Here is a 12,342-nt window from a genome sequence, read left to right as displayed (position 1 = left end):
TGGGCTTGCAAGAAATGACAGGAGACCATCTCTTACCAGGAACTGAGTGAGAGCTCAAATTCAGGAAGGTGAGGCCTAAAGACGGCTGATTCTAGAGACCTGGACTGTCAGTGTCAGCGCCTTTGTGCAGAGGGACAGAAAGAAGAGCCTCTGACCAACTTGAGACAGGGCTTCAGAGCACAGGCCCCTTCGTGAAGCCAGAAGAATGTGAACTGCCAAGTTTGGCTTGAATGCACACTTTCTGTGTGGCCTGAAAATCCACAGGTTGATAAGAAAGTAGACCTGGGACAGGAGCTGTTCCAGCCTCTTAAAGCAAAGGGCCCTCGACTGGGTCGCCAAAGAATTCCCACAAACACAGTGTAACAACTGTAAGTTCCTAATAAAAGTCACAAAACACGTGAACAATAAGCCCTTAAAGTAACAGTACAAAGAACCAATGACAGCCAGAATTAAAAAAAAAAAAAATTCTCAGATACTACAAGTATCAATTGCCAAACAGAAAATAGCTGTGTTTAATAGGTTTAAATAATTCAAAAAGAAATTTAAAACGAGATCAAGGAGTTACTGGGGATTATAAACAACAAAGGCAGCTCAAAAGAGAACCAAGCAAAACATAGAAGAAAGAAAACTTTAATAATCAAACTGTAAAACTCAAGGGTAACTGACACCTGGGAAAGGAAAAATACTAAACAGAAAAGAAAGCTAAAGAAATGACAGCAAACAGAACAAAGCTGGGAAAGAGGAAGCCCAGAAGGGCAGGTTCCAGGACAAAGGGAGCACTAAGGCTCAAGTGCAGTTTCTGCCCAGGCTGCAGCCAGATCTGAACCGCCCACTGCACAAGGCAGACAGTAAGGAGCCCGGTGGAGAATAAGAAGAAAACCACAGATGGAGGCACAGATCTAGCTGCTGACTGCCTTTGGGGAGCCGGAGTTGAGAAGTCAGGTGGAGTTAACTAGGTAGTTAGGACAAACATCAGTTCTCTTCAAAAAAAGGAATCAGAGCCCAGAGCCTGCCTCCCGAAGTGTCTGGAGTGTGTACAACTGAACATTTAACCCACAGGCCAGCGGGCGAAGAGAGCGAGGCATGTGTTTTGGATGCAAATTTATGGGGTGCCAAAAAAGCTTACTAATCAAAGTTTTAAAAATATATTGTAATGTAACTTTTAAAAGTCAAAACTATTGCAAAAATTCCACAATAAGCAATATATCAAAATTTTAAATCAAGATGAGATCAGTGACAGTACTGTGCCAAGACCTAATGGAGCCTGAGGCAAAAGGAGAATCAGGGATTGCGATCGGCCCATTAAGAAGGGATTAATTACATAAATTATGGCATATGCATACATGCATGCCATGGAAATGTGTATTACAGTTCCCTGTTAAAATAGCTGGCTTCCCCACTCAACTTGGCTTGTCGAAAGCAAGCTTCATGGCTGATGGGTCTTTACAGATACACGGGCTGGTACGGTTCCTGGGACATGACAAGCACTCGGAAAGTTCCATATGGAAACTGAACAAGCTCCACGCGATGCAAGTTCCTCAGCAGGGCAGCATGCAAGACAGTCTGTCCTCTCCTCCTTCAGAATAGCAACGCCCAGTTCTGAAATTACCATCTTCTGCCACCTCACAGGCCACGCAATGAGCCAAAATTACAAATCTTTGCAGGTTTTCCTGACAACTTTTACACATATCCAAAATCTATACACTGGTAACTCATTTAATGAGTTATTAAGGGATGTTCAAATAATGTACTCGTGAGGAAGATTGATTCAACACAGTATTTAGAATTTTCTGAGCTCTCTAATCCAGAATCTCAAGAAGAGAAACGTTCAGGTCACCAGCACAGACGGCTGGAACTCCTCAGACTCCAGTGTGTTTCCTACATTGCTTCCTGGCTAGAGCAGCAGGCTGAGTCACTGCAATGGCAATTCCATGGCCCACAGGGCCTAAAACTTTTCTATCTGGCCCTTTGGGCAAAGCTTGCCAAGCCCTGCTTTAGAGCCTAAAAAGAAAACAAGCCAGTCTTTCTTCTCTAGATTTTAAAAGGCTAAGTTAATATCTAGGTGGTGACTAAAGTATGGGGCAAACCCCAGATAATACGTCTAGTTGAAATTCTTCCACTGACTGCGTTTAACTTTAAAGTGACAAAAACACAAACTGACAACTATCTCTAAAATTTCACACTTGGTCATCATCAGTTCCATCCCAAAGAAGCTAGAATGGAGCAAACATAACCGCCACAGCACCACTTGACCTCCTGCTACTGTCAGGCCACCTCACTGCAGACCAGAGAGCGCTCCCAGGTCACAGTACCACTTAGTAAACAACAGACCCTGAACCACTCACTGGTTCTCATGTAAATGCTTTCTGTTCCAACCTTTCTACTCCAATCAAAAGTACTGTAAATAATGTACCAAATTTCCAACCATCAGGTCAAAAGAGACTTTCCCTTCAATTTACTCCTCTGGTTGGTGGTGTTCAGTCACTCAGTCATGTCTGACTCTTTGCAACCTCATGGACACCAGGCCTCCCTGTCCTTCACTATCTCCTGGAATTTGCTCAAACTCACGTCCACTGAGTTGATGGTATCATCTAACCATCTCGTCCTCTGTCACCCCCTTCTCCTCCTGCCCTCAGTCTTTCCCAGCATCAGTCTTTTCCAATGAGTCAGCTCTTCACATCAGGTGGCCAAAGTATTGGAGCTTCAGTTTCAGTTCTTCCAATGAATATTCAAGGTTTATTTCCTTTAAGATTGACCAGTTTGATCTCCTTGCAGTCCAAGGGACTCTCAAGAGTCTTTTCCAACACCACAGTCCAAAAGCATCAGTTCTCCAGTGCTCAGCGTTCTTTATGGTCCAACTCTCGCATCCATACATGACTACTGGAAAAACCATAGCTTTGACTATACAGACTTTTATTAGTAAAGTGATGTCTCTGCTTTTTAATACACTGTCTAGGTTTATCATAGCTTTTCTTCCAAGGAACAAGTGTCTTTTAATTTCATGGCTGCAGTCACTATCCACAGTGATTTTGGAGCCCCAGAAAATAAAGTCTGTCATTGTTTCCACTGTTTCCCCATCTATTTGTCATGAAGAGATGCGACTGGATGCCATGATCTCACTCTTCTGGTACTTCAGTATTAAAAGGAAATGTAGTTTCCCAAAGTACTGCAATACTGGGAGTCATTTTTCTTCTAATGACAAAAAAAAGTAGGCAAATTCTGTTTTCTCCCATGAACCTAAGCAGAAGATAGGTTACAAATTTCCTTGTCTCCAAAGTCTCGAGATTGAGACACATCCTCCATTGATAGTTAAGGACTGAAAGTAAAGCTAAGATAAAGGATGAGTAAACCTGCATGCTACAAAAGTAACTCTTCTCCAGTGAAAAGGCCCTCTCTCCATCTGAAGCAGCAGGCCTGCACCAGTGAGCTTCACAGGCTGTCCCAGGAAGAGGCCCACGAGCCCTCCAGACGGTCTGCCGTCCAAGGCTGAGTCACCAGAAGTCAAGGTGATGCAACTGAACTACCTTATGCTTCATTGTAAAAGAAATGGTAACCTGTAACCTGGAAGCAACAAAGAACACACACACCCAGGATTTCCAAACAAACCAGCCATAAAAACAAACCAGAAGGCATGACACATCAGTCATCCAAAACTGACGAAAATCTAAAGTAGCCAAATTAGCACCATCAAATAATTCTAAGGATCAAAGAGCAATAAACTTCTTAGAAAAGGCTGCATATGTTATGTGAGAAAGAAGTAACTGGCAGAGCAGTACAATCAGACACTTCAGACTGAATGACAGACAGAAACTCATAGTTGGAGGCCGATCAGTTTTTAAAGAGAAACATAGTGACTGATTAAGTGACTGGTTTGACTTGGTGCCCCACTTCAGTCAGGCTGAGCCTACAAATTTTGTTGTTCAGTAGCTCAGTCACGTCTGACTCTGTGACCCCATAGTCGGCAGCACGCTGGGCTTCCCTGTCCTTCACCATCTCCCAGAGTTTGCTCAAACTCATGTCCTTTGAGTCGATGATGCCATCCAACCACTTCTTCCTCTGTCGCCCCCTTCTCCTCCTGCCCTCAATCTTTCTCAGCATCAGGGTCTTTTCCAATGAGTCAGCTCCTCCCACCAGGCAGCCAAAGTATTGGAGCTTCAGTTTCAGCGTCAGTCCTTCCAGTGAATATTCAGTGTTGATTTCCTTTAGGTATTTTTACTCAAGTACCTGCAGAGTACATCATGAGAAACGCTGGGCTGGAGGAAGCACAAGCTGGAATCAAGATTGCTGGGAGAAATATCAATACCTCAGATATGCAGATGATACCACCCTTATGGCAGAAAGTGAAGAAAAACTAAAGAGCCTCTTGATGAAAGTGAAAAAGGAGAGTGAGAAATTTGGCTTAAAGCTCAACATTCAGAAAACTAAGATCATGGCATCCGGTCCCATCACTTCATGGCAAACAGATGGGGAAACAGTGGTAGACTTTATTTTTCTGGGCTCCAACATCACTGCAGATGGTGACTGTGGCAATGAAATTAAAAGATGCTTACTCCTTGGAAGGAAAGTTATGACCAACCTATACAGCATATTAAAAAGCAGAGACGTTACTTTGCCAACAAAAGTCTGTCTAGTCAAGGCTATGCTTTTTCCAGTGGTCATGTATGCATGAGAGAGTTGGACAATAAAGAAGGCTGAACGCTGAAGAATTGATGCTTTTGAACTGTGGTGTTAGAGAAGACTCTTGAGAGTCCCCTGGACTGCAAGGAGATCCAACCAGTCCATCGTAAAGGAGATCAGTCCTAGGTGTTCATTGGTGGGACTGATTTCAAAGCTGAAACTCCAATCCTTTGGCCACCTGATGCAAAGAGCTGACTCATTTGAAAAGACCCTGATGCTGGGAAAGACTGAGGGCAGGAGGAAAAGGGGATGACAGAGGATGAGATGGTTGGATGGCATCACCGACTCAATGGAAATGGGTTTGGGTGGACTCCGGGAGTTGGTGATGGACAGAGAAGCCTGGTGTGCTGCAGTTCATGGGGTAGCAAAGAGTCAGACATGACTGAGCGACTGAACTGAATTGAACTATGTAACAAAAAAGCCACACAAAAAGAACGACACCCACCTCCCTGGTTAAAAAAGCAAATCCCCTTAGTGAACTCCATCTGAACTTGGACTTCAGAGAGGTGGGACCACTATCCTCACCAGATGTGGGAGCGAGGTGTGAATCTCCACAGACCTTGACAACATATGTGTGGACCCCACCAATCCTGCTCTCTGCATCTGCACCAGCAGCAGCCGACTGCTTTGATGGTCCCCACCACCATGAGAAGTTTGGCTGGGTTGGTCTGTAAGTCTCAAACAAATTTTCACGGCTGTGTCCCCGCATACTGTCACAATCTGTTTATCTATTCTCTAGCTGACAGAGGTTTCATTACTTTGCTACCGTGTGCTGTTACGTTTCTACACACCTGTCATGGGGTTTATGGACCACACGTTCGCTGGAGTAGGTATGCATAAGTGGATTATCCGTCCCGGGCACATGCACATACAGCTAACAGATTCAGCCCCACCGTTTCATCTCCCTCCCACCCGCAGAGCAGACAGGACTCATGTCTTCCCCAAAGCTCAGAACTGCTAGACTCAGACTGCCTTCACTGAGATGGAATGAAATGGCATCTCATCATGGTTATGATTCACTCTGAGGCTGAGGTCAAGGATTTGCTCCACACTCATGAAGTTCAGCACGTCCTCTGTGAGGGACTGACCACCTCCTCTACCCCAAAGTGCACTGTTATTTACCTTTTTCTTACTGAGAAAGCCAAATACAGGCTTGTTTCTTTTTTAGTAAGTGTTTATTTATTTATTTTTGGCTCTGATGGGTCTTCATTACTGCATGGACTCTTCTCTAGTTACAGTGACTGGAGGCTATTCTCTAGCTGTGCTGTGCAGGCTTCTCAGTGTGGCGGCTTCTCCTGTTGCAGAGCACAGGCTCTAGGGCAATACAGGCTTCAATAACTGAAGCTCACGGGCTCAGTGGTGGTGGCTCCTGGGTGCTCACGGGCTCAGCTGTGGTGCATGGGCTTAGTTGCTTTGGGGCATGCAGGATCTTCCCTGATCAGGGATCAAACCCAAGTCTTCTAAACTGGCAAGCAAATTCTTTACCACTGAGCCACTAGGGAAGCCCTGCTTGTTTCTTTAATATACACAGAATGATCAAACTTGATAGGCTAAAACCCTAAAAATGCCTTTCAAAAGAACTGAGGTTATATCCAGCATTGGTTACCAGGCTCTAATGTAGTACTCAACAGACAGTAAACATTTTGTGGCTGAAAGCTCTGCTGCCTAGAAAATAATATACATTAGTTCCAGACCCGAAATGTTGGAGATAAACTTTTCAGAAGTTGGTTAACGTTTGTTAATATCTGGAAATGCTGATGACTCCAGATTAAGGAGTTTGAATATATTTAAGTTTTGTCTTTAAAACGTACCTTCCTCTTCAAAACATTTAACTATTAACCAACATCATGATAAATTATTTATAATGTCCTTAATGATAACTTTTCCACCATCCCATATCACTAAAGTTTTGACTAGAAAACCATTTAGAAACCTGATCATGTTTGAAGATTTCTTTTCAGTTGGCATCAAGCCACTCCGAAGTGAAGAGGTTTCAGGCCACCCGAATGCACAGTAACACACTGTATAACTTCTAACAATAAACAAGTATGACCATAACCCAGAAAGTGAGTATTTGCTTCTCATTTGCTCATTCAGCAACATTCACTCAGCACCTCTATGTACCAGGCCTTGAGGACACAGCCTGTGCTGTCCAGAAGCTTGCAGTGAACGGAAGATGACGACAAAGCACTGAACACACCCTGGTGCATGTGCTCAGAGCTCCCTCTCTAAGCTCAGTGCCCTAAACTCAGTTCTAAAATATCTCTACTATTTTAAGACATTTTATGGAAAAGCCTCCAGAATCACCTTCCAGGAAGTACAGTCTGCATTCTGATTATCCCAGGTCAGTCCTTTCCCATTTGGAGGCTGGGCGTCTACAGGCAAAGTCAGCCCGTCAGTCCTGATGGTGAGTCCTCAACTGGCTGAGGCTCCGATCTGCGGGGCTGGCACAGCCACTTGGAGCTGCCCCTACTCGACATGCAGTAGGACCGTTCTGGTCATACAGCGGGCATGGATGGGTCTTCCTGCTCACAAGCTGGTTCTGCATCACAGGACCTGACAGACATCCCAAGCGGGGCTTTTCCCTCACTAAACTGTTGGTAACAACTGGGCAGCCCACAGCTGGGGGTACAAACCAACAGTAACTGCAAGCAGGGGGAGGAAGTGCCCCACCCCCAGAGGAATTTCTCTAAAGCCCACTCTGCAGAGCTGCTGCCCTTCTTGACCTCACAGACTGTAGGCTCAGGGGTCCCTGCATGGTGAAGCACGCTGTGTCAGTGACCAGTGCTGCTAGAGAGTAAACCTACTTCATGGAGCCGAACCCCAGGTCCAGTGGTCGGGGTGGGGGAGGGTGTGCATACCTCATGGAGAACTAAGCAGTGGCTGAATTATGGAGAACCCCTCCCTGCCACTGCCCTCCAGCTCACCCCCCAGGACTTCCCTTTCTCCATCTTCCTGCATCGCCCAGTGGCCCCCTCGCCCCAGTGGGGACTTTACCAACCCATTCAAGGACACTCTCAGCAGGTCTGGCTCCCACACTGACCCTAAGAAGCAAAGAGAACAAGAGCTCAGAACGCTTCCGGTGGCTTGTGTCAGCAGGACTGGTAAAATCATAATAAAGTTTGGGTAATAAGAAAGTTGTGTATATAAGACTCCAGGGAGAGTTTAAAAGGCTGGAAGTAACCCTAATTCCTAAAATCCAGATCTCCAATGTGAAACACAAAATGAGTTTTTCCAGCTCTTACTGAGCGTCAAGGAGAATGCCAGCACCCGTGTCACGTGACTCCAGTGGGAAAACAAGACACAACCAGGAGTCTCTGAAGGTTCACCGTGCCAGACCCAGGGCAGCACAACGCCTGGGGGCCCTCAGCAATCCCAAGGTCAGGGCACAACCCTGAACGCAACAGCCCAGACTCGACTTGGGCTGGGCACTCTGTGTGCCAGGCTGATGCCCCATGGCTGGAGATGGAAGGGTAAGGGCTGATGCTGGTGAGGATGGGGAAATTCCAGACACCTCACACCCTGAGGGCTGGGTGCATGAGGAAGAGGTGGGCAGGATCTGCCCCCCACCCAGTGGCTTATCACCACCTGCCAGAACTCACTTCCCCAGCCTCGGCAGACAGAGCCTGGCCTCGGGCCGGCCTGGGGCTGCCCACAGTCCTATCAAGCGGCCACATGGTAGACACCAAAGAGGCTGATGAGGATGTAAAACTTCTCAACAGAGAACATAGTCCTGGTTGGTGTAGCAAGAAGGTCATCCCCTTGGAGGTACAGATGCCGAGGCTTAAACGATACAGCCAACAGCAACCCTGCCACCCTGCCATCAGCACAAGCACCTTGAGAAGCCCCAGGGCCCACTGGTGTCCAACCACTAGATGTTGATGGAAGTTTCTAGACTTGCAGAGTTTAACAAGGGTCTTCCAAAAAAAAAAAAAGGCAGATAAACTGGAGCTAGTGAGAAATTAAACGGCCTGAGAGGACATAACATTGAAAGAACTCACGGAGGCCAAGTCACAACAATGTCCCATTGGTCACCAAAGAGGGGGCCCTGGGGCCCCTGGGCAGAGTCAAGTCTGTTATATGGCCACTGACCCCCAGGGCCCATGGGGACCTCAAGAGAAGCAAAAGGAACACAGTGCCATGAACCAGCCCTTCATCCCAGGAAGATGTGCCATGTTGTGGAAAATTCAAAGCCACCCAGGTCCTAGCAGAGCTGGCCAATACAAACCCCAGGGTCCTATGGACAGTGGTCAGAGCACAGCTGGGAGAACGCAGGCTGAGAAGGAGCCACTGGGGAGAGAGAACTTGGAGATGCCAAAGCAAGAGACGACAACTAACTGAGCAAAGTCCCAGAGAGCAACTAAGCAAAAGGACAGCTAGTGAAAGCCCCCCAATCCCACAAGGCCACATGAGAGAACTGCTGGTGAGGCAGGTGAAGAGTGAGGCAGCGAGGTGGGTAAGCGTAGGCCACGCCCCCCAGTTTTCCCTGGGGAGCAGGCAGGAAAGCACCTGCTGGGACCCCCACACCTGTGCTGCAGAGAAATAAAGGACAGATGAGGGCTGCAGGGGGCTCAGGTCCAGGGGAGGGTGAACCAGCATGACTGTGCATCTGGAAACCTTCTCCAGCACCACGGCAACCAGGAAGGGAGCAGGTGACAGCTGGTCCAAGGTCAGCACTCAGGAGATGGTGGGGTGGGGCCTGGGGCTGCTGACAGAGCAAGGGAAACCCTGACACGCCTCACCAGTGGATCCAAGTGAGCCGGGCGGCCAACGGAGTGACTGGAGGAGAGAGGCAGTGTGGAGCGGGAGTCTCGGCAAGGTTTGGAGGCAATGGGAGGAAGGAGCTGAACGCGACAGCAGTACGTGTCTGAGGACCGAGACGGAGCTGCCCACCTCATAGGCTGACAATGTGCGCGAGGACAAAGTCCAGGACCCTCTGCACGCTGTTATAACAACGAACATGGGTCATGACATATCTGCCCAAATCCACACATGGACCACAGCTGCACGTACGCTATGATCTCTGGGCAATTACGACGCATCAAAGCAGGTTCAGCCTTGGTAAAAAAAAATTCTTGTGAGTCATGTTGATAATTGGGAGAGCCGTGCATGGGAAGCAGGGGCAGAGGTTTATGGGGAAGTTTTGTATATTCCTCTCAGTCTTGTTGTGAAAGTAAAAACTTGCTCTAAATAATTTTTTTTTAAATCCCCATCTCTGGCTCTGAGGTACCCAAGCTGCTGAAAAGGAGCAGCCTTTGATCACAAAGGTGGAAAGGAAAGTAAAATCCCCAAGAAAAAGACAAGATGCAGTCAAGTCGAGGAGAGGTCACAAAGCAAAGGAAGTGCTTGCGGAACGAGAGGTCCTAGTTCAGAGCACTCGGGGCTGGACTTCAACAGCGATGCAGGACGTGGGTGACAGTGTGCATATCAGGAGGCAGCTGGAGAGAGCCAAGCGGGGGACCTGCTTCAGTGACCCCAAGAGGGCTCGAGGCTGACAGCTGCTCACGCTGTGCTCAGGAGTCAGACGGAAGCCTGTCAAGTAAGCGAGCAAATGTCTCTGCAGGTGGTCCTCCCACCTCCTGCTGCAGTGGACAGGAGCCCATCAGGACAAAGAGGCAGAGGGCTCCATGCACCAGATCCAGAGAGGAGAGAAAAGACCCAGGCCCCACACCGCGCCACAGAAACTGGAGGAGGGGCTTGGCTGGCCCCGCAAACGCTGACCGTGTACAGACACAGAGGTAGGAGACAACAGAATGATAGATAACAAATCATAAAGAAAAAGACAACCCAACAGAAAATGGGCAACAGGCATTCATGGAAAAAAACTCACGCTATGAAAATGTGGAGAGAGTCACACCCTCACTGGTAAAACCTAAAGACAGAAACAGAGATAACATGAGTGTTCTTTACAGGAATAGAACCATGAAGAACTGACGAGGGAGTGGGAAGACAGAGCTCGGTGTGTGTGCGTGTGTGCCACTGTGCACTCTGGTGACCCATGGGGCAGTGCTTCATCAAACTGAATGTGCGTGTCCTTTATCTCAAACACTGCACTTCTGGGAAAACTCTTCAAAGAGCTCTCACACAAGTTAGCAAGGACATGTTTGCCAAAGATTTTCACTTTAACATTACATTTGTAGAATAAAACATGAAAATAACATACATGTCCATCCATAGTGAGAACATAATTCAAATGTTACACTTTCTTTGATGCAAAATACTTACAAGGGTAAGAAGATCCAGATACAACTTGTAAAAATACATACACCACGAGGTAAGTTACATGTCACGTTGTACTACATGTACTGCTCACGTACATACACATACTTACATGGACCAGAGAGCTTTGTTCCGGAGAAGACCGAGTCAACACACCCACCCTCTCGCTGTCTCTGATGCAGCTATAAGCTCTGGACAGAATACAAGGAGCAGCTAGGTTAGGCCCCAGAAAAGGAAACAGAAGCAGATGGATTGTGTAGAAGACCATAACTGGTAAGAACCACCAAACCAGCAGTTCACCACTCAGCCCCCAAGCCCAAGGTGGCCCTGACCGACGCGGAGCATGCCAGGAGAAGCCCAGGGCTCAGGCTCAAGGGGATAAGGCGGAGCACGACCAGGCAGGCGGTGGGAGCCCTCGGGTAATGCAGACTCTGTGGGAAGGGAATCGTCCTCACCGCCCAAAGGAACTGGGATCCTCTGCACTCCAGCACTTGCCCAGGGTGTGGGCACAGTGCAGGAACGTGACACCTCAGGACACAGAGAACCAGCCTTCCGGGGGAAGGACTAAAGAGGGGGCCCTGGGAACAAACAAGCACCAAGACGTCACGGAGAGTTAGGAGCTCAGGAATGTGACCGCACGAGGTCGCCTATAGACTCCAGGCCTCACCCCAGCTATGCATGTGTGGATCTGATCATAAGCAGTACTAGACTCTGAGAACTAAAATATCACATCATCCGGGTCTCGGACAGGGACACACGCTAGGGGCAGACCCAACAGCACTGCCAAGGCTTCTTAAAAGTGGGACTGATGGGAGTGGTGGGGATTTGGTGGTCTAGCAGCCAGGGCTCAGCACTTTCACTGCCATGGCCCAGGTTCAATCCCTGGTCAGGAAACTGTGATCCTGCAAGCCACATAAAGTGGCTAAAACCACAACAACAACAAAAAAATGGAACTGACATGGAAGTCATAAACAGAGAAGGCTGGTCAGAACTTGTGAGCTGACCCCAACCAGGCTGGCTGCCTGCTGAAACAAAACATCAACATTTCCCATAAGATTTAAGCAAGACTCAGGACCTCAAAACATAATATTCAAATGTCCAGGATACAATCCAAAAATTACTCAGCCTATAAAGAAACAGGAAAGGTCCCAATTTGGTGGAAAAAGAGAATCAAAACATACCAAAGCCAAGATGACACAGATATGAGAAGTATCTGACAAAGTCTTAAAGAAGTTATTAATTAAAGTGCTCCAAGAAGTAAAAGCAAACACCCGAAATAAATGGTGCAGTAGCAGAATCCGAAAATGGATCAAGGTTTCCTATCCTAACCCCTGCGGCTGACACGTAACACCCTGGTCATGTTAAGCCGGGATTCCCTGTATCTCAACAGTAAAGAACCTGCCTGCCAGTACAGGAGACGTGGGTTCAATCCCTGGGTCACGAAGA

The 12,342-nt window shown here is 47.5% G+C and overlaps 1 protein-coding gene across 1 annotated transcript in view; it reads right to left on the bottom strand.

The window, feature by feature from the left end:
* LOC120883082 (heat shock transcription factor 2 binding protein) overlaps positions 1 to 12,342 on the bottom strand; it is an 85,262-nt gene that overhangs the window by 34,250 nt on the left and 38,670 nt on the right. The gene's annotated exons all lie outside the window — the stretch shown is intronic.

The sequence above is a fragment of the Oryx dammah genome, unplaced genomic scaffold (assembly GCF_014754425.2).
Source record: "Oryx dammah isolate SB20612 unplaced genomic scaffold, SCBI_Odam_1.1 HiC_scaffold_2, whole genome shotgun sequence".
Classification (NCBI taxonomy): Eukaryota; Metazoa; Chordata; class Mammalia; order Artiodactyla; family Bovidae; genus Oryx; species Oryx dammah.
This window is presented reverse-complemented; position numbering and strand designations above follow the sequence as displayed.